We start from the raw sequence: 23,162 nt of genomic DNA on the forward strand, positions 1-23,162 counted from the left end.
CCTGTGGGGTAGTGATGTAAAGTAACTAAGTAAAAATACTTGGAAGTACTACTTAAGTACTTTTTGGGGGTATCTGTACTTTACTTTACTATTTATATTTTTTAACAACTTTTACTTTTACTCCACTACATTCCTAAAGACAATATGTACTTTTTACTCCATACATTTCCCCTGACACGGGAAAGCACTCGTTACATTTCGATTGCTCAGGCAGGGCAGCAATATGGTCCAATTCATGCACCCATCGATATAACTTGTTGTCATCCCTACTGCCTCTGATTTGGCAGACTCACTTAACATAAATACTGTGTTTGTAAATGATGTCTGAGTGTTGGAGTGTGTCCCTGGGGCTGTCTTTACATTTTTTTTTAAGAGAAAATTGTGCCATCTGCTTTGCTTAATATAAGTAATTTGATATATAGCACTTGCTTTTACTCAAGTATGACAGTTGAGTAATTTTTCCACCACTGTACTGTACTTAAGTACATGTAAAACCCAGATACTTTTAGACTTCTACTCCTATACTGAACAAAAATATAAACACACATGCAGCAATTTCAAAATTGTACTTAGTTACAGTTCAGTCAATTGTAATAAATAAATGAGGCCCTATGCCCTCCGAGCGTTGGGCCCGGATAGGGCATAGGCCCATCCACTTGGGAGCCAGGCCCAGCCAATCAGAATGAGTTTTTCCCCACAAAAGGGCTTTATTACAGACAGAAATACTCCTCAGTTTCATCAGCTGTCCGTGTGGCTGGTCCTGGGCTGGCGTGGTTACACGTGGTCTGCGGCTATGAGGCCGGTTGGACGTACTACCAAATTCTCTAAAACGACATTATAGTAGAGAAATAAACATGAAATTCTCTGGCAACAGCTCTGGTGGACATTCCTACAGTCAGCATGCTAATCGCATACTCCCTAAACATTTTAGAGTGTCCTTTTATTGTCCCCAGTGCAAGGTGCACCTGTGTGATGATCATGCTGTTTAATCAGTTTCTAGGTATGTCACAACTGTCGGATGGATGAATTGTCTTGGAAAAGGGAGAAATGCTCACTAACAGGGATGTAAAAATGTGTGCACAACATTTTATAGAAATACGCTTTTTGTGCGTATGGAAACATGGGACCAACACTTTACGTGCAGCGTTCATATTTGTATTCTGTATAGTTTTTTACTGGTTGACTTTCACTTTTACTTGAGTCATTTTCTATTAAAGTATCTTTAGTTTTAATCAAGTATGACAATTGAGTACTTTTCCCACCAGTGCTGGGCGGTGACATGGTGAAGTGTCCCATGGCGAAGTGTCCCATGGCGAAGTGTCCCATGGCGAAGTGTCCCATGGCGAAGTGTCCCATGGTGAAGTGTCCACGGTGGGATATCCACAGTGGAAGAATGTGTAGAGGTTGGGGTGCTTTATCTGGCTCTGTGGGAACCTATGTTCTCTCTTCAAGCACTGGAGTGGTCCACATTCAAAGGCTTCTGAGACACTACTGTGTTTGATTGTTTTGATAGTTGTCCCAAAGTAGGTTCCCCTAAATCAAAGACACCCATAGCAATAAATAATATATCATAGGTTCTAGGAGATTTTGTATGCTAATGCCATTAGCTATTACTCTGATATTAGTGTTAGTAGTATAGCCACAATTGGTCCTACCCAAATGTGTTTCAAAAGAATGACATTCATGTTTATTGGTTGCATACACCAATAAACGTGAGTTTAGCAGATGTTATAGTGGGTGCAGGGGAACGCTTGTGTTACTTGCTCCTGCCACTGCAGTAAAATGTCAAACAAGTACACAAATAATATAAAAACTAAAATCAGGAAATGTTCGAACTAATCCAATTGTCAACCCAAATAATATTGTATCAGTAATCCAAATGCAGTCTATGCGCATATACACCGAAAATATATACTAACAATGACATGTACAGCAGTAGACACAGTTGAAGTGGGAAGTTTACTTACACCTTAGACAAATACATATAAACTCAGTTTTTCACAATTCCTGACATTCAATCCGAACAATTCCTTGTCTTAGGTCAGTTAGGATCACCTCTTTATTTTAAGAATGTGAAATGTCAGAATAATAGTAGAGAGAATGATTTATTTCAGCTTTTATTTCTGTCATCACATTCCCAGTGGGTCATAAATTTACATACACTCAATTAGATTTGGTAGCATTGCCTTTAAATTGTTTAACTTGGGTCAAATGTTTCGGGTAGCCTTCCACAAACTTCCCACAATAAGTTGGGTGAATTTTGGCCAATTCCTCCCAACAGAGCTGGTGTAACTGAGTCAGGTATGTAGGCCTCCTTGCTCCCACACGCTTTTTCAGTTCTGCCCACACATTTTCTATAGGATTGAGGTCAGGGCTTTGTGATGGCCACTCCAATACCTTGACTTTGTTGTCCTTAAGCCATTTTGCCACAAAAGTATGCTTGGGGTCATTGTCCATTTGGAAGACCCATTTGCGACCAAGTTTTAAGATTTAACTTCCTGATTGATGTCTCAAGATGTTGCTTCAATATATCCACGTAATATTCCTCCCTCATTATGCCATCTATTTTGTGAAGTGCACCAGTCCCTCCTGCAGCAAAGCACCCCCACAACATGATGCTGCCACCCCCGTGCTTCACGTTTGGGATGGTGTTCTTCGGCTTGCAAGCCTCCCCCTTTTTCCTCCAAACATAACAATGGTCATTATGGCCAAACAGTTCTATTTTTGTTTCATCAGACCAGAGGAAAAAGTATGATCTTTGTCCCCATGTGCAGTTGCAAACCGTAGTCTGGATTTTTTTATGGCGGATTTGGAGCAGTGGCTTCTTCCTTACTGAGCGGCCTTTCAGGTTATGTCGATGTAGGACTCGTTTTACTGTGGATAGAGATACTTTTGTACCGGTTTCCTCCAGCATCTTCACAAGGTCCTTTGTTGTTGTTCTGGGATTGATTTGCACTTTTCGCACAAAAGTACGTTCATCTCTAGGAGACAGAACACTAATTTAAACGCAACATGAAAAGTGTTGGTCCCATGTTTCATGAGCTGAAATAAAAGATCCCAGAAATGTTCCATATGCACAATAAGCTTATTTCTCTCCAATTATGTGCACAAATTTGTTACATCCCTGTTAGTAAGCATTTCTCCTTTGCCAAGATAATCCATCAAGCTGACAGGTGTGGCATATCAATAAGCTGATTACACTGCATGATAATTAAATAGATGCACCTTGTGCTGGGGACATTAAAGGCCATTCTATAATGTGCAGTTTTGTCACACAACACAATGCCACAGATGTCTCATGTTTTGAGGGAGTGTGCAATTGGCATGCTGATTGCAAGAATGTCCACCAGAGCTGTTGCCAGTGAATTGAATGTTAATTTCTCTACCATAAGCCGCCTCCAACGTCATTTTAGAGAATTTGGCAGTGTGTCCAACCGGTCTTACAAGCGCAGACCACGTGCAACCACGCCAGCCCAGAACCTCCACATCTGGTTTCTTCACCTGTGGGATCGTCTGAGACCAGCCACCCAGACAGCTGATTGGTTGGGCCTGACTCCCCAGTGGGTGGGCCTGGCTCCCAAGTACTGTAGGTGGAACTATGCCCTTCCAGGCCCCCCCATGGCTGTGCCCATGTGAAATCCATAGATTAGTGCCTAATTTATGTTTTTTGACTGATATCCTTTTATGAACTGAAACTCAATAAAATCATTGAAATTGTTGCATGTTGCTTTCATATTTTTATTCGGTATAGAGTGAGCTACACTATATATACAAATCAAATCGAGTTTATTTATATAGCCCTTCGTACATCAGCTGATATCTCAAAGTGCTGTACAGAAACACAGCCTAAAACCCCAAACAGCAAGCAATGCAGGTGTAGAAGCACGGTGGGTAGGAAAAACTCCCTGGAATGGCCAAAACCAGGAAGAAACCTAGACAAGAACCAGGCTATGAGGGGTGGCCAGTCCTCTTCTGGCTGTGCCGGGTGGAGATTATAACAGAACATGGCCAAGATGTTCAAATGTTCAGAAATAACCAGCATGGTCAAATAATAATAATCACAGTAGTTGTCGAGGGTGCAGCAAGTCAGCACCTCAGGAGTAAATGTCAGTTGGCTTTTCATAACCGATCATTAAGAGTATCTCTTCCACTCCTGCTGTCTCTAGAGAGTTTAAAACAGCAGGTCTGGGACAGGTAGCACGTCCGGGGAACAGGTCAGGATTCCATAGCCGCAGGTAGAACAGTTGAAACTGGAGCAGCATCACGGCCAGGTGGACTGGGAACAGCAAGGAGTCATCATGCCAGGTAGTCCTGAGGCATGGTCCCAGGGCTCAGATCCTCCGAGAGAGAGAAAGAAAGAGAGAAAGAGAGAATTAGAGAGAGCATACTTAAATTCACACAGGACACCGGATAAGACAGGAGAAGTACTCCAGACATAACAAACTGATCCTAGCCCCCCGACACATAAACTACTGCAGCATAAATACTGGAGGCTGAGACAGGAGGGGTCAGGAGACACTGTGGCCCCATCCGATGATACCCCCCGTACAGGGCCAAACAGGAAGGATATAACCCCACCCACTTTGCCAAAGCACAGCCCCCACACCACTGTGGACACAGCCCCCACACCAAATGTATGTGGACACGTCAGGACAAGCAACGTCAGCACAAGAACTGTTTGTCTGGAGTGTCATGAAATACGTTTCCATGGCCGGGCAGCAGTACACAAGCCTAAGATCACCATGCGCAATTCCAAGCGTAGTGTAAAGCTTGCCGCCATTGGACTCTGGAGCAGTGGAAACGCATTCTCTGGAGTGATGAATCATGCTTCACCATCTGGCAGTCCAACGGACGGACCTGGGTTTTACCAATGCCAGGAGTACGCTACCTGCCCCAATGCATAGTGCCAACTATAATGTTTGGTGGAGGAGTAATAATGGTCTGGGGCTGTTTTTCATGGTTCGGGCTAAACCCCTTAGTTCCAGTGTATAGAAATCTTTACGATACAGCATACAATGACATTCTAGACGATTCTGTGCTTCCAACTTTGTGGCAACAGTTTGGGGAAGATCCTTTCCTGTTTTAACATGACAATGTCCCTGTGCACAAAGCGAGGTCCATCCAGAAATGGTTTGTCGAGATTGGTGTGGAAGAACTTGACTGGCCTGCATAGAGCCCTGACCTCAACCCCATCAAACACCTTTGGGATGAATTGGAACACTGACTGTGAGCCAGGCCTAACTGCCTAACATCAGTGCCCAACCTCACCAATGCTCTTATGGCTGAATGGAAGCAAGACCCCGCAGCAATGTTCCAACATCTAGTGGAAAGCCTTCCCAGAAACACAAAGAAAAAGTTGAACCTTTACCTGGCTAAAGTCAAATTACTGCACAGATTTACCCTTGAAAGTTGTTCAGATTTTTCCATAAAAACGAGTGACAGCGCACATTGCAAATCCCAGCCGTGTCAGTGTTGTAAAGTTGAGTCTGACTTGGGTCTAAACTCTGACTCATGTGATCTGAGCCTTATAGCAGCAAAGGGGGGACCAACTCCATATTAATGCCCAGTATTTTGGAACGAGACGTTCGACGAGCAGGTTTCCACATACTTTTTGTCATATAGTGTATGTCAAGAATACAGTATATAAATACGAGGTGTGTATAAACAGTGTAAAAAAAATACAATGTAAAGTGGAAGATATATTAGGATGAGCTAGAGACTACAGTGTGAAAAACCGTACAAAAGAAACAGGAAGTGTCCCGTGTTTAAAGTCTCTCCACACACGGGACTGCAGCGTTGGCTGTTTGTGTGTGCGCGTATGTTTGTGAGTATGGGCATATGCATGTGTGAGTGTACATGTGAGTCCAGGAGTCTGCGCGTGCATGAGCTGTGTGTGTGAGCTTGCGTGTGTGTGTTTTGTGTGAGTGAGTGAGTGAGTGAGTGAGTGAGTGAGTGAGTGAGTGAGTGAGTGAGTGTGTGAGTGAGTGAGTGAGTGAGTGAGTGAGTGTGGGAGTGTGTGTGTGCAAAAAAGTCTCTTAGGTGCAGGACTGGGCCCACTATACCGCTGTTTTAACAGTCTGATGGCCTGGTGATAGAAGCTGTTTCCAAACCTCTTGGTCACGGCTCTGGAGCACCTGAACCGTCTGCCAGACGGTAGCAGAGGGAACAGTCCGTGGCCCGGGTGGCTGAGGTCCTTAATTATCTATTTGACTTCCTTCAACACCCCCCGCAGCCGATGTGAGAAAGATCTTTAAACAGGTCAACATTCACAAGGCCGCAGGGCGCGACGGATTACCAGGACGTGTACTGCGAATATGCGCTGACCAACTGGCAAGTGTCTTCACTGACATTTTCAACCACTCCCTGTCTGAGTCTGTAATACCAACATGTTTTAAGCAGACCACCATAGTCCCTGTGCCCAAGAACACTAAGGTAACCTGCCTAAATGACTACTGACCCGTGGCACTCACGTCTCTAGACATGAAGTGCTTTGAAAGGCTGGTCATGGCTCACATCAATGCCGTTGTCCCAGAAACCCTAGACCCACTCCAATTTGCATACCGCCCTAACAAATCCACAGATGACGCAATCTCTATTGCTCTCCACACTGCCCTTTCCCACCCAGAGAAAAGGTACACCTATGTGAGAATGTTATTCATTGACTACAGCTCAGCGTTCAACACCATAGTTCCCTCAGAGCTTATCAATAAGCTAAGGACGCAGGGACTAAACATCTCCCTCTGCAACTGGATCCTGGACTTCCTGACAGGCCGTCCCCAGGTGGTAAGGGTAGGTAACAACACATCTGCCACGCTGATCCTCAACACAGGGGCCCCTCAGGGGTGCGTGCTCAGTCCCCTCTCAGTTCCCTCTATGTAGCCTCTCAGTCCCCTCTATGTAGCCTCACTACTTTAATAGCCTCGCTACTCTATATAGCCTGTCCTTTTACTGTTGTTTTATTTCTTTACTTAACTATTGTTCACCTAACACCTTTTTTTGCACTATTGGTTAGAGCCTGTAAGTAAGCATTTCAATGTAAGGTACCTGTTGTATTCGGCGCACGTGACAAATAAACTTTGATTTGATTTGATACACTCATGACTGCACGGCCAGGCACGACTCCAACACCATCATTAGGTTCGCCGATGACACAACAGTCTCACCGACAACGACGAGACAGCCTATAGGGAGGAAGTCAGAGACCTGGCCAAGTGGTGCCAGGACAACAATCTCTCCCTCAACGTGATCAAGATAAATGAGATGATTGTGGACTACAGGTAAAGGAGGACCGAGCACGCCCCCATTCTCATCCATGGGGCTGCTGTGGAGCAGGTTGAGAGCTTCAAGTTCCTTGGTGTCCACATCACCAACAAACCAGCATGGTCCAAGCACACCAAGACATTCGTGAAGAGGGCACTACAAAACCTATTCCCCTTCAGGAGACTGAAAAGATTTGGCATGGGTCCTCAGAGCCTCAAAAGGTTCTTCAGCTGCACCATCGAGAGCATCCTGACTGGTTGCCTCACTGCCTGGTATGGCAACTGCTCGGCCTCCGACTGCAAGGCACTTACAGAGGGTAGTGCGTGTGGCCCAGTACGTGCGGCCCATCATTGGGGCCAAGCTTCCTGCCATCCAAGACCTCTATACCAGGCGGTGTCAGAGGAAGGCCCTAAAATTGTCAAAGACTCCAGCCACCCTAGTCATAGACTGTTCTCTCTGCCACCGCACATCAAGTGGTACCGGAGCGCCAAGTCTAGGTCCAAGAGCCTTCTAAACAGCTTCTACCCCCAAGCCATAAGACTCCTGAACATCTAATCAAATGGCTACCCAGACTATTTGCATTGCCCCCCCCCCTTTACACCACTGCTACTCTCTGTTATTATCTATGCACAGTCACTTTAATAACTCTACCTACGTGTACATATTACCTTAATTACCTCGACTTACCGGTACCCCATGTATTTAGTCTCGCTATTGTTATTTTGCTGCTGCTCTTTAACTACTTGTTACTTTTATTTCTTATTCATATTTGTTAAACTGCATTGTTGGTTAGGGGATTTTAAGTAAGCATTTCACTGTAAGGTCTACACCTGTTGTATTCAGCGCATGTGACTAACACAATTTGATTTGATTTGAGTGTTGTAAATGTCCTCGAGGGCAGGCAGTGTGCCCTCGATGGTGCGCTGGACTGACCACACCACCCTCTGACTTGAATTCCAGGACCCAGTTGCACTTAGTGACAAGCTTGGCGGGTGCTATGGTGTTCGAACCTGAGCTGTAGTCAATGAACAGCGTTCTCACACACATTCCTCTTGTTCAGGTGTAATAGAGCCGTGTGTCGTGCAATGGCTATTGCGTCATCAATGGATCTGTTGGGGTGGTATGCAAATTGTAATGGGGTCTAGGGTGTCGGGTAAGGTGGAGGTGATATGGTCCTTGACTAGCCTCTCAAAGCACTTCCTGACAGAAGTGAGTGCTACAGGGCGATAGTAATTTAGTTCAGTTAGCTTGCTTTGGTACAGGAACAAGGGTATACAACTTAGAAGAGTGTGGGGACAACAGACTGGGATAGGGAGAGAATGAATATGTCCGTTAACACTCCAGCCAGCCGGTCTGCGTATGCACTAAGTACGCAGCTGGGGATGCCGTCTGGGCCGGCAGCCTTGTGAGTGTTAGCACACTTTAACGTCTTACTCACATTGACCACAGAGATCGAGAGCCCACAATCCTCCTGAGAGGCGGTGGCCTTCCTCGGCGGCGTAATGTTATTTTTTCCCAAAGAGTTTTTTTCCCCCCTCAAAAGGGGTTTAGCTTGTCTGGGACTGAGGCGTAGGTGTTCGCGACCCAGCTGGTCTTCGCTTTATAATCCGTGATTGTCTGAGATCCTGCCACATGCGTCTCGTGTCTGCGACTCCACTTTATCCCTGTGCTGTCCTTTTGCCTCTTTGGTTGCCTTACAGAGGTCGCAGCTGGACTGTTTGTACCATATTCCCGGTCACCTTATTGTGGTTAAATGAGATGGTTCGTGCTTTCAGTTTAGCACGAGCACTGCCATCTATCCATTGTTTTTTGGTGGGGGTATGTTTCGAATTGTCACTGTTGGAACAACATCCTTTATGCACTTCCTGATAAACCCAATGACAGAGTCAGTGTACAAGTCAATTATATTCTCAGAAGTGACCAGGGACATTTCCCAGTGCATGGAAGCAGAACAGTCCTGAAGCATAGATTCTGATTGGTCAAACCAGCAAGGAACAGTTCTAAGTCACGCTATTTCCTGCTTCAGTCTCCGCCTGTAGGTGGGTAGGAGCAGGACGGAGGAGTGATCTGAATTGCTAAACTCGGGGGAGGGCTTTATATCCATCCCAGAAGGGAGAGTAGCAGTGATCCAAAGTCTGGTCTGAGCGCGTGTAGAATTTGATGTGCCTGTGAGGTTTTGTTAATAAAACGGTCCTTAAATTGTGCTCTGTTAAAATCCCTAGGCACAATGAACGCAACTTCTGGGTGTGCCAGCAGAAGAAAATGACCTTGGAAGATAATGGGGTCAGCATTTTATTGTCAGGAACCCCTGAATGGGTGGACAGAGTGACGAGAGCTTTTCGACAAAGCTGTCGAAAGAGTTGCTGATTCAAGGTTCTAGGAGCGGTGATTCAACCGTGACGGATTGCGTTTCATAACTGAACTGAAATATCAAAGCATATAGTAGTGATGGCATATGTTTGTGGGAGGTATGCGCATAAAACAGGGGTTTTGTTTAAGGATATTCAAAAACCAAGAAAAGAGGGTGGCAGGTGTACTTTGAAATCGCCTCCAAAGGAAAAGCAGAGCTTTTTAAAATGATGAAAGGCTTTTGTTTTTGGAAAGGGCACATTTCAGTGATGGTACCGCCAAGATTCTGTTCCTCCAAGAGAGGAAAAATAGACATCAAAGGTCACTGTTTTCTGCCTCTCTCTTTTTCCTTCCCTCGCTTTCAACATCATCACCATCATTTGGAGCCATCCATCGCTGGAGATTATATAACTACAAATATTATTCTTATGTAGGCCTAGCTAGCTACTGGATCTGAAAATGAAGAAGAAGAAGAAGAAGAAGAGAGAGAGAGAGAGAGAGAGAGAGAGAGAGAGAGAGAGAGAGAATAAACCACAAGGCCTGGCTGTGGATGACTCCATAGGTTGCTGCTTGGTTTTGCATGAAAGAAGCGGGTGTCTCTCTGAGGAGAGTGAGTGGTGCTTCAGTTGCCTACTGCCAGAAGGTATGGAGAGCAGAGCAGCAGAAGCACCAAAATGCCAAATGATGAAAGAGCAGCGCCTGGCAACCGAAGAGGTTTAAGCCGAAACCAAAAAGCTGAGCAGAGAGAAAAAAAAAGAAAAAAAGAAAAAAAACTGCTCGCTTTTAAACTTAAAACTCTTTTTCCTACTACTTTTTATAATGTGTCGGTTTTTTCCAGCGTTGGTGCAAGCAGGGTTGGTTTACGAGCACCCGCTTCACAGCCTTGGAGCGAGAGGAGCTTCTCGTGGGGGAAGGAGGAAGGAGGAGGAGGGGGAGTTGGATGGGCATGGAGAAGGTGGGAAGCAGGGGGTGGTGGATGTGGTCTGGCCGTGGGTGTGCAGCAGCCCCTCCAGCCCCCCTGGGTTGTGGATCACCCCTGGAGCAGAACACACTGATCCAGAGGAGACTGAGTCTTACTGGATGGGCTGGGGGTGTGGAGGAGTTACATGCTAAGGGTTGACCCGTGCTCTCTAGCAGGGAGTATGGTGTGATCAACACTTTTAATAAGGATATTTAGTCTGTCCCTCATCTGTTCAGTTTGTGTAAGGATATAATGTACATCCAGAATGTATATATTTATAAAATATAGATAAAACATGTCCAGCGAGGGCAGTATCATTTCGGTAAAGGGTCAAATACATTACAGATGGCTCAGGTTTGGCATCAACTAACCAGAGTAGTATTGCAGGGGAATGGGATAAGACGATGTGTATGAGAGGAGCTCAGACATACAGTGTTACTCCTGAAGTCGTCCACAAACATGCTTAGAACCCCTCTCAGGTCAGGTCAGGCCAGGCCGTGTCTTCGTCCCAAATGGCACCCTATCCCCGACATAGTGCACGATAGTGCAACCTACTGTATGTCTACCCTGCAAAGACTGAGCCCAGACTCACACACTCACACCATAATCCAATCTGAAACAGTGGGGAAATATGATGCAAGGCACCAGCAACGCGACACAGACTGTATTTTCTTTACAGTAAAGCTAGCCGTTGAGAATCCCAATCCAGGGGTAATCCTCTATCTTACAGCGCTCCTTCCCTCTGTTCATCACACCTCATTTCTCATCCTGTATGAAGAGGGGAAGGTGAGGAAACTGGAGGCAAGAATGTGTGTGAACGTCACTAGCACCGCACTGAGAGAGAGAGAGAGAGAGAGAGAGAGAGAGAGAGAGAGAGAGGAGAGAGAGAGAGAGAGAGGGAGAGGTCAAGGGGAGAGGGAGTTAAACGAGAAAATGTGAAGGAGTTCTGGTATATGTGTGTGTGTGTGTGTGTGTGTGTGTGTGTGTGTGTGTGTGTGTGTGTGTGTGTGTGTGTGTGTGTGTGTGTTCACCCCATTAGTGTGTGAATGCGTGTTTTGTGTGTGTGTGTGTATATATATATATATATATATATATGTGTTTGTTTGCCCATACACGCGTTTGTGCACTCAAAAAAGGACAGAAAAAAAAAAATCCACGTCCAGAAGTGAATCAGTCTCATATGCACAGGCTGGCTGTGGGCCCGGTCGGCCCGAGGTGGGGAAAGGAGGAGAGGCAGGCTGGCTGTGGGCCCGGTCGGCCCGAGGTGGGGAAAGGAGGAGAGGCAGGCTGCAGCAGGCAACGTGTAACCCAGGCCTGTTTATGTACCACATTCTGCTGGTGGGGAGGCCCTAAATTGGAGCCATGCTGCAGGGGATTAGGGCCTGCGAACCCTGGGAGTCAGGGTGGTGGGGGTGGAGGGGCTGGGGGAGACTGGAGCTGGTGGAGGGGGTCAGACATGTGTCCGCAGGGCTGGGAAACAGGCCCCCACTGCCGCGCGGGCGGCAGCCCCGGCCAAGAGGATCCGTGCCGGGACCCTCCATGTGTGGCGGATGTTTTCCACGAGCGGAGCAGCCAGCTTGGCCGCAACTGTCCAAACCGCAGGCCCTGGGAGAAGGGAGGAGAGAGGGAGGGGAGGAGAGGGGAGACGGAGGGCTTGGCAAAGGTCAGACAGACTGAGACGGCCCGGGAGTGTGGGAACTGTCCGGGAAGGCATGTGCGAAATGCTCCGAGACGTGGTATCACTTTACAGCCAGACCGCCTGAGGGAGAGGCTGACTGCGTGCCTGGCCGTGTGTGTGTGTGTGTGTGTGCGTGCGTGTGTGTGTGTGCGTGTGTTTGGGAGGCTACTGGTATTCTAGAGAAAATAAAGTGTGTGTGTGTGTGCGTGTATGTATTTGCAAGGCTACTGTGATTCTAGTGAATATCAAGAGTGAGAGAGCAGTATGATATGAAAAGATGACGTGAGTGATGGAGAGAACTTGGAGTGAAGCGTGGAGAAGAGGAAATAACTCTGCCCCCCTTACAAACACACACACACACCAAAACTGTTTCACTCATAGCTGTGTGAAAAGTCCTGGAGTTGAACAGGGTTGTCTTTGGGAACACTAAAGACTGTCTCAGTCAGAGTTATGCAGCACGTGTTGAACATGATTAATCATCAATGAACCAAGTCATTAACCTCCTCATCAATGTTTAAAGCAGGTATTCCCAAACTGGGGTACAGGGTACGCGCAATGCCTTTCGGGGGTACGCCAAATAAAAATGTGATTTACATTTAAGAATAAAAATAAAATAAAACATTTCTTCACATTTTCAAACAGTCCATTTATATTTCCCAACAGGGCTATACATTTGGGCGAGTTTTTTTTCTCGCCCGAGTAGCCTCGTTCCACTGCCGAAAATAAAATGAAACCATCTAGTGTTCAGCGAAATAACAACACAATGTCGAATACAGGTAGCCTAGTCAAATAATGAACATCCAATCACATTAACCGCTACTCTCTCGCGGGAATTCCATTATGTAGCCAAACGTAGTTGCTGCTCATGTTTGTATCTGTACTGATGGCACAAAAGCCATGACAGGGAGACATAGTGGAGTGGTAACGACCGTGCAAGCAGTTGCTCCCGACGCCACTTGGGTACACTGCAGCATCCACCGAGAGGCTCTTACTGCCAAGGGAATGCCTGACAGCTTGAAAAACGTTTTGGACACCACAGTGAAATTTGTTAACTTTGTTCAATCAAGGCCCCTGAACTCTTGTGTATTTTCTGCACTATGCAATGTCATGGGCAGCGACCATGTAACGCTTTTACAACATACAGAAGTGCGCTGATTATCAAGGGGCAAAGTATTGACACGTTTTTTAAAAATTGAAAGACGAGTTTAAAGTTTTCTTTACTGACAATAATTTTCAATTGTCTGACCGCTTGCATGATGACGAGTTTCTCACACGACTGCCCTATCTGGGTGATGTTTTTTTCTCACCTGAATGATCTGAATCTAGGATTGCAGGGACAACTATATTCAATGTGTGGGACAAAATTGAGGCTATGATTAAGAAGTTGGAGCTCTTCTCTGTCTGCATTAACAAGGACAACACACAGGTCTTTCCATCATTGTATGATTTTTTGTGTGCAAATGAACTCAAGCTTACGGACAATGTCAAATGTGATATAGCGAAGCACCTGAGTGAGTTGGGTGCGCAATTACGCAGGTACTTTCCCTGAAACGGATGACACAAACAACTGGATTCATTATCCCTTTCATGCCCTGACTCCAGTCCACTTACTGATATCTGAACAAGAGAGCCTCATCGAAATTGCAACAAGCGGTTCTGTGAATATTGCCACTGCCAGATTTCTGAATTGGGCTGCACTCAGAGTAACCTGCCTTGGCAAATTACGCTGTTAAGACACTGATGCCCTTTGCAACTGCGTACCTATGTGAGAGTGGATTCTCGGCCCTCACTAGCATGAAAACTAAATACAGGCACAGACTGTGTGTGGAAAATGATTTACGACTGAGACTCTCTCCAATACAACCCAACATTGCAGAGTTATGTGCATCCTTTCAAGCACACCCTTCTCATTAACCTATGGTGAGCCATTCACAATTTTCGATGAACAAATAAGGTTTTATATGTAAGATGGTTAAATAAAGAGTCAAATTATTGATTATTATTCTATTGTTATTTGTGCCCTGGTCCTATAAGAGCTCTTTGTCACTTCCCACGAGCCTGGGTTGTGACAAAAACTCACACTCATTCTTCTGTTTAATAAATGTATCGTATAGTGTGTGGCAGGCTTACAACGATGACAAAAAAAACTAAATTTGAGAGTGCGCTGACCCTGGTGCTAGAGGGGGTACAGCTGACCCTGGTGCTAGAGGATGGGGTACGCAGCTGGAGGTTGAATGTTTGAAGGGGTACGGGACTATAAAGGTCTAGAGGAAAGGGGAATTAGCTTGTTGTTTTGCTTATATTGTTGTAGTGAGAAATAATGCATACGATGAGCCGGCAAGAATATAGCCTAAAATAATATGTCGCCTCAGAGAAATTTTGGTTTTTGAGGACAAGGGCGAAATTCCCTCATTCGAAAACCCGGTGTCCTTACACGTAGCAGTCCAAACAAGGTGTGTGAATTGAAGAGCAAACTGAATGTGTATTGGTGTGCCTCTTGCACATATTTACTGTATGCTAAAACGTTGGTTTTAACATACAGTCATCCCCATAAGTGACTGAAATATCTTCTGTAGGCTAGTTGCACATGGACAGCTGCTCTGGATGTGTAGAATGGCATTTACCATGTTTAGTTTGGCTGCATCTCTGGCACTCTGGGTAATACGCCACACCTGCAGGTGAAGCCGATCCTATTGAGCTGCCTGAACACGCACCCACTTCTCCTCTTCTTCTCAGATGGTTTAACCAGCTTAAAGACAACAGAAAAACACTCAAACAAACTCAATCTGTGCTGGGTTCCAATTCACATCCCTTTTCCTTCCCCCTTTTTCTCTCTGTCTCGGCCTTTCTCTCGCTCTGTCTCTCTGGGTCTTTCTCTCTCGCTCTGTCTCTCTTGGTCTTTCTCTCTCGCTCTGTCTCTCTGGGTCTTTCTCTCTCTCTCTGTCTCGGTCTCTCTCTCTCTCTCTCTGGGTCTTTCTCTCTCTGTCTCGGTCTCTCTCTCTCTCTCTCTGGGTCTTTCTCTCTCTGTCTCTGTCTCTCTCTCTCTCTGGGTCTTTCTCTCTCTGTCTCTGTCTCTCTCTCTCTGTCTCTGTCTCTCTGTCTCTGTCTCTCTGTCTCTCTCTCTTGGCCTCTCTCTCTCTCTCTCTCTCTCTCTCTCTCTTTCTCTCTCTGTCTCGGTCTCTCTCTCTCTCTGGGTCTTTCTCTCTCTGTCTCGGTCTCTCTCTCTCTCTGGGTCTTTCTCTCTCTGTCTCTGTCTCTCTCTCTCTGTCTCTGTCTCTCTGTCTCTGTCTCTCTGTCTCTCTCTCTTGGCCTCTCTCTCTCTCTCTCTCTCTCTCTCTCTCTCTCTCTCTCTCTCTCTCTCTCTCTCTCTCTCTCTCTCTCTGTCTCTCTCTCTCTCTACTAGCGAAGGCAGGGTTGTGTGTACTGTGCACTGCTGCTTCCCACCTTTGTCCGCTCTCCTTGCTCCCTCATTCACCAGAGCCGGACCTTTGAAGCCTAATCCGGGTTATTTGCTTTCCCATGCTTGTAGCAGGTTGGCTGGGAGGGATAAGAATACGGTAGACTGCCACACACCCCCCCTCTCTCTCTCTCTCTTTTCTCTCTCTCTCCCCCTCTTTCTCCATTCCCCCGTCCCTCATTTATCCAAATAGGATGTGGTCGATGAGGGATTGTATCCACCCTGAATGGTGAGTAAATATGATCTCACCGCCACTCTTTTATCTACAAGACTACACTCTTTAGACACTCAGTGTTGCTCCAGAAAGCCCTTTATAGGCCTTTCTCTTCCCTGAAATCCATTCAGGCCTGTCTGTATTCAGAAGCCTCGATGAGGAGTCCCTAAAGAGTTGTGTTCTCATAATGGGGCCCAATTCATTACTGTAAATAACAGTGGCAGTCATCGCATTGTCTCCGTGAAGCAGTTGGTTTAGAGACTCTTAGGCTGGTAATTGTTTTAAGCCCAGTGGTGGTTCTTTTTGGGGGTCTTTTTCTATGCCAGGAAACAGAACATGGACCCTGGTGGCTTTGTGAATCCCCTCCTAGGGAGGTGTAGAGGTAAGCGAGGAAAGGGGGTGTGAATGCAGCACACAGCTGCGGGAAACACACTTTAGGCTTAAGGCATTATATGGTGGAATAAGCTGAGGCCAATAGCGTATTTTGTATTTTGCATCGTGTGTGTGTGTGTGTGTGTGTGTGTGTGTGTGTTCGCACGCGCCTATCTGTCTGTCTGTCTGTCGGTGTTTAATTCTCACGGTCATCTCCATACTTAACCTCTGGATTTCAGTGTACAGTATACGCGTGTGCAGTGTAAAGCCGCTGACGGTTAAGTACATCTTGGTGCTTTATTTACGCTCACGCGATCATGGACCTCTCGGGGTGTCTGGCTTCGCCCCTGTCGCCTCACCAAAGTCTGCCCGGCGCCCGCCGTTTTACGTTCCCACCAGTCGTACGAGCCCTCGTCTGCATCCCAAATGGCACCCCTTTCCCTACACCGTGCACTACTTTTGACCAGGGCCCCAAAAGTTGCACACTGTATAGGGCATAGGGTTCCATTTGGGACACGTGCGGAGCGGAGCGGAGGCCTGTACTTACAGCGTGGCCTCCCGTCCCCGAGCAAGCCGTGTTTATGTCCTGGGTAATTGCAGACCCCAGTCTGAGCAGGAGGCCAGCGTCTGTCAAAATAGCCCCGGCTCTCCTCTCTCCCCTACCGCGCTGCCCAAAATCGCATTAACTTTCCCAGCCGCCCTCACTTCCCTACAACCCCTGGGCCCCAGCCGGCCGGGCTGATTGGATAGACGGAGATGACATGAAAATTCCACTGTTTTCGTCGGCCTTATTCACTCTTTTTACCCCCCATCCACAACCGCAGGCCAATAAGTCTCTACCTCTCCTCCTCAAGACGCCTGGGGGAATGAAACCGTGGTGGTGTACACACACACACACACACACACACACACACACACACATGCACACTTGCACACACACCTCACTCCACATGCACACACAACCCATCTTGCCCAGTCGCCCCCCCCAGGCCCTTTTGCCCAGCCGTGGGGCGCACGCTCTGCCATACACCTACAGCAGGCAGCTGTGTAATGGGGACCGATGTGGGAATTGGCTGGCTGGCAGGCGGCGGGAGGGAGGGAGGGAAGGAGGAAACGCTGGGAATAAGGAGCAACATGGTCCTCGTTAGCGCGGATGACTCTAGCCAAGAATCTTTGGGGAGGCCGACCAGCGGACCACAGTCTTAGTCTACAGGGGCCATGCAGGGCTACTGCTTCTGCTGGGTGTGCTGGGCAGGCAGGGTGACGGAGCAGAGTTGAAATAACACTAGTAATACTACTACTACTAACATACCTGGATTCAGAGCTGCTTCTTAGATAGCGGAGGTAGACAGATGGCAATGTGGTGAGACACAGGGAAAGGAAAGAGACGTAGAATATCGTCAAGATATATCTGATCTTTGAGAATTACCACAACTAACCAGCATCTGACCAAGGCTACTGACTGACCCCACAGTATTGTGCCTGTCTGTGTGTATTTGTCTGTGTGTGTGTGTGTGTGTGTGTGTGTGTGTGTGTGTGTGTGTGTGTGTGTGTGTGTGTGTGTGTGTGTGTGTGTGTGTGTGTGTGTGTGTGCCACTACAACCCACACAAATAGTGTCCCCTCCATCACCACTCCTGGAATGCCAATGCTTTTTCCACCAATTTAAGACAATTACCAGCGTTTGACCTCTTGACCCCAGGCAGTCCCCACTGACAGGCCTAGGAGTTTAGCTGTGTCCCCTTTGTATTCAATAAACCCCAGCGCTTTCCAACAAATTAATCGTTGACCTCTCAGTGGCAGGCTCTCTGATTGGCTGATTGGTGATCATAATGCCCTTTGGCTGATGTATTGTGTGCTGTTGTGAAATAGTTAACGTTCAGATGTAATGTGAGGGAATGCGGGAATATAAATGAATGACAGGGGCCTGTTACCGAGATGGGGGGAATACGTTTTTACCAGTTTGGGTAATTATGTTGTTACTTGTTAGATTTATGTTTTGCGTCGAACAATCTGATAGATTTGTATCTTTCTGGTTATTTGTGTTGTAGAACAGACTGGGGGTGGTCCACTCCTCAATCCTATCTCTGAAGCAATTACACTCACTCAAAGCTCCTAACCCAAATTTGTTATATCTGTCATTTTGACTATTTATCACATATCGAAGCTCTATAACATTTTTGAGGGCTTAAGCAACCCGTTGAACCCTTTGGTTCAATATTGCACCATAGCAGCAAACCACAGCACTGCACTTTCTACATTTCTCCAAATCCACAATGTATATTCCAATCTACTAAATTAGACTATTCTGTTGTAGCTGTACACAAATACTGATCTCTCATTTCAGAGAACCAGTCTTTTACCCTCCAGGTATCAACCATCATCATGGCAGTTCCAGGTATCTGTCACATCTTTGCTGAGGCGACAGTCGACGTGAACAAGGTTGTTCCTTTTTCTCGGTGTTTTGCTGAGCTCATATGGGAAAGCACACCTTCCCTTGCCTGTCCAAGGGTGCAACCTTTCTCCATTTGACTTCAACTGCCCTTTTCTCCGAAAAATAAATAAATAGTTAAGCGGCATTTGAAGGTGATTTATCCCTCTCTACGTCACACTGAGGCAGTACAGTGTATGGTTCTATATTATTGTACATATATTATGTTAAAGTTTTAACGTTTACCTATAATGCAATATGCATGAGAAAGGTGGATCAACTTATTGGATAAGCTTGTTCAAGGCTATTTTACCGTGGTCACTTTGATCAAGCTGGCTGGCACCGACTCTAAAATGGAAGCATGTAGTCAATTTAGCCCAGGTCTGCAGAATGTAGCTGTAGAGAGGAGGGGAAGGGCTAGGTATACTACAGAGATGACTAGGTTGTTCTAGTGTAGGATCTCACCCACCAACCCTCTCTCCCTTCCTTACCTCCCTCCCCACTCCCAGGCTGGCTGTTTCCCTCTGTCTGTCTGTCTGTCTGTCTGTCTGTCTGTCTGTCTGTCTGTCTGTCTGTCTGTCTGTCTGTCTGTCTGTCTGTCTGTCTGTCTGTCTGTCTGTCTGTCTGTCTGTCTGTCTGTCTGTCTGTCTGTCTGTTCGTCTGTTCGTGTTCGTCTGTCTGTCTCTCTCCCTCTCTCCCTCCCTCTCCCTCTCCCTCTCCCTCTCCCTCTCCCTCTCCCTCTCCCTCTCCCTCTCCCTCTCCCTCTCCCTCTCCCTCTCCCTCTGTCAGTTTAGTGCACCCTCACATCACCGTAACAACCACAGAGGAGGTGATGTAACCATTATATTAGGCCATTCGCTGGGTCGGCATTGAATACGGCCACCTATAATAATCTTCAAAGACACCCAGGGTGGCATGTCTGTCTGTCTGCCCTCTCAAAACCCCCACACACGTGTACCGGTGTACCCCTTTCTGGGCACCAGCATGGGTCTCTGCCCAACACCCGTCTCCCCTCTCTCGGTTGCATCACAAATGGCACCCTACTCCCTATTTAGTTCACTACTTTTCATCAGAGTCCTATGGGCTTTGACGGGGCTCTGGTCAGAAAGTAGTGCACTAAATAGGGAAGAGGGTGGCATTTGGGACGTAGCCTCTCCTCGGGTTGCGGCGCGGGCAGTAAAGATACTGTTTCACTGCAGGTGTTCCATCAAAGCCCTGGCTTGGCCCCGGTCTGTTGGCTGGGCGGCATGGATCTGTTAAACGGCTGACTGGGTAGGGAAGGCCAGCCAATGGAAGGGGCCGAGGAGGCCCCTGCGTGAGCTGTCTGAGGCTCGTGCTGCAGGGTGGGTGTCATCCTGGGGCTGTCTCGATCTGAGACCCTCTGGGGTCCCTCTCCTCCTCCTTCTCCTCCTCCTCCTCCCCCTCCTCTCTTGGCCCCTGTAATTGAACATGTATTTATTGCAGGGCTGGAGGCTGGCTAGGGGAGAGGGAGACGAGGGAGAGAGGGAGGCTGCTGCACATGGAGATGTGACTGAGGTTACGGCCGCAGGGTCTGGCTCCTCTTCAGCAGCACCAACTCACTCTCTTCCTCTTTCTTCTCCCTCACACTCTCTCGCTCTCTTTCTCGTTTGGTTGGATGTTTTGTTTACTGCTCCCTGTCCTCCCTCTCGCCCTCTCCTCCTCAGTCTCTCAGTGAGCTTGTCTCTTCTTACAGTGTCTCTCTTTTCATTTTGCCCTCCTCCGTTCCTTTCATCCTTTCTCCCTCGTTCTTTTTCTTGATTGGGCGTGTATAGAATGCATTTTAAATGCAAATGTATGTGCCGACACTAGCAAATTGGTCAAAAGGAGGCTTCACAGTTTGTTCACTGGTGTCCTTGAATGGTTTGACATTCGAGTCTTTGAAGTTTGGCCAAAGAGGCACACACACGGCTTATTGTCCTCAGCGTATTTGTCAATTTATCAGGAAAGTTACTACTCTGAATTAAGATATTATCGTCACTGACTTGCGCTCGGCACCTTGAATTACGTTATGAATTGTAATTTTTGTTGAAGGAAATGTCCCTCCTCAGTGAAAGAGAGTACATAGTGGATATGGAGAGGTGTAGAAAGTGTGGAAAGGGAGAGTGTATCTGTCTGCTGGGGATAGAAACCCACCGTGTCCTAATTTTCCCAAATACACTCCTTCCTTTTTCTCCTTTCTCGTCCATTTTGGATACTTGAAAGAGATCTTAGATGCATCTTTGGTCGCTATCAAGGGTAGAATCGCACCCTTTGAATGGCACTTAGCATTTACACACACACTAACGCTAATTGTGTGGTGGTCTTTAGAGGCACGTAGAGGCACCGGTGGAGGCCACGGGGCATCAGTAGTGTGCCCTACTACTCCCTCCCCACATCTGTCTCTGCTTGGACCCCTATCTGTTCCTGAACCGTTGAAAATGATTCGCAGGGTTTGTTAAGGCGCCATCGGAATGGGATTCCCCCCCCTTCGACAAAAGAAAAGGGAAATCGCAGGGGAAGGCTGCAAATGTGTCCCTTTTGTAGAGCCTCTTTGGAGGGCGGATGGCGCAGGACGGCGTGAGTGGGCCTGAAAATCGCCGGCAAAAGAAGCCAAAGCACAGTAGTAGCCCTCGGCTAAGGATGGTTATCACTAGCATCTGCTGCCTGCCTAGCTGCCACCGCGCTGAGGCACCACGGATAAAACAGAATCACTCCTAGGAATCCGTTGAACCTTCTGCTGGAAGCAAGAAAAAAAAGGCAGCTGGAAGGACCGAAGGAAGAAAAGAAATCTAACACGACTGGCTAACTGAGAAATCACCTCAGCAAGTAGTCGCTAGGTCTTTTTTTTTTTGGAGGGCTGGCCCGAGGTAGGCTCTTTGGCTCTTTGGCAAGCAGTCGACATGACAATGGTGTTTCCGAGATAAGATAGAGAGACTGGGCTGGGATGAAATGGTGGCCGCTAGCATTGTCTCGCCTGCGATTCTCTGACTCCCCTATGACGAATCCCAGTAACAGAGACACTTGGCAGACCAAAGTGGGACGCGGCACTCGGCAATAGAAGGGGGCTCCGCTCGAGGAGAAGCCAAAAAAAGAGCCTTTCAAAAAAGAGCCAGATGTAATGCAGCTTTTTTATGCTCATTCTGGGCCTCTGATAGCTGAAGTGGCATGGATTTGTATCCCAGTTACACTGAAAGGGCTGCTGAATTGGATCGAGCTTTAAAGTGAAGCGAAAAAAGCCCTGGAAAATTGGCCCTCAAAGGCACATTTCAACTGGAAAGCGTTTCTTTTAAGCCGTCATTCCTTAGTGGTTGACAATCCTATTATGCCACCAACTTATTGTAATTAAGGGAAGAGGAGATACAGAAGGAAACATCGCAACACAGAGCTAACTTTGTCGTTGTTTTTGTGTTTTCGGGGATCTAACAGTGCTGAGGGTCCAAATCGCCTTATTTTGCATTGATGTGTGATTGATGGCCAACGATGTGGGCCAATATTTTTTTGGGGGTCTGTCACTTCGGCAGTGGGCAGCATTTTTAAAGAAGAGACGTAATGGAAAATAGGTTTTATATTCTTTTCTTCCAGTTTGGGGGTCGGGAGAAGTGGAACTCTTCAGAAGAAAAGCTGTGGATATAATGATCCCTCACGTCATCAGCCTTGGTGCTAAAGTAGAAATACGTTCCGCACTAAAATGGTGCCCAAACCCCAATATAAACCGCCTCTGGGGGAATTGTGTGTGGCTCGTCCACATGCAACTATTTATTTGCCTGATAATAAGAGGATTGTTTATTTCTCTCTCTTTCTCTCTCTTCTCTGGCCCGCTTTTGAACCATAGGACAGACCACAGGTGGCCATTGAGCGATTTACTCAAATTTGGGCCCTGATGACAGCCATACAAAGCCGTTGAGGGTCAGATGTGGCGGCAGAGATGGAAGAGGAAGCGAGACATCCCACTCCCTAATTTTCTTCTGGTTTATATACAGTCAATGAATTAAGCCAAACCCAGCTGCTAATGCATTGGTGCCTATGGGAGAGCCACCACGTTAAGCAGACCGGAACGAACTATTTTTCCCAATGGCAAATGGCCTGAGTAGGACATCTTAATTTATCCACCATCTTTGGTGGCGGTTCCCGCTGGGCCCTGTCCTCCCAGGGGACAATGTTGCCTGACCTTTGACCCCCGCACTTACTGACAGGCTCTCCAGGAATTCTGTGTCACGTGAAGAATGTGAATCATGTGAAGAACCCACCAAACATCGTTTTTGTACAAAGTCCTCCGTAATTCTTCTGTGCTTGACAGGGCAGGGGCCCTTAGCCGTATGTACAGTGAATGACTGCAAGAGCAAGTACCTACAGTATCTCCACTGAAACCCCTTCGAACCCCTGTGTCCCTCCCTCTCTCCTACTCCCTAGGCCAGGCTTGTGTTAGCACCGTGGAGGTGGTG

This window comes from Oncorhynchus tshawytscha, linkage group LG05 (genome assembly GCF_018296145.1).
Source record: "Oncorhynchus tshawytscha isolate Ot180627B linkage group LG05, Otsh_v2.0, whole genome shotgun sequence".
Classification (NCBI taxonomy): Eukaryota; Metazoa; Chordata; class Actinopteri; order Salmoniformes; family Salmonidae; genus Oncorhynchus; species Oncorhynchus tshawytscha.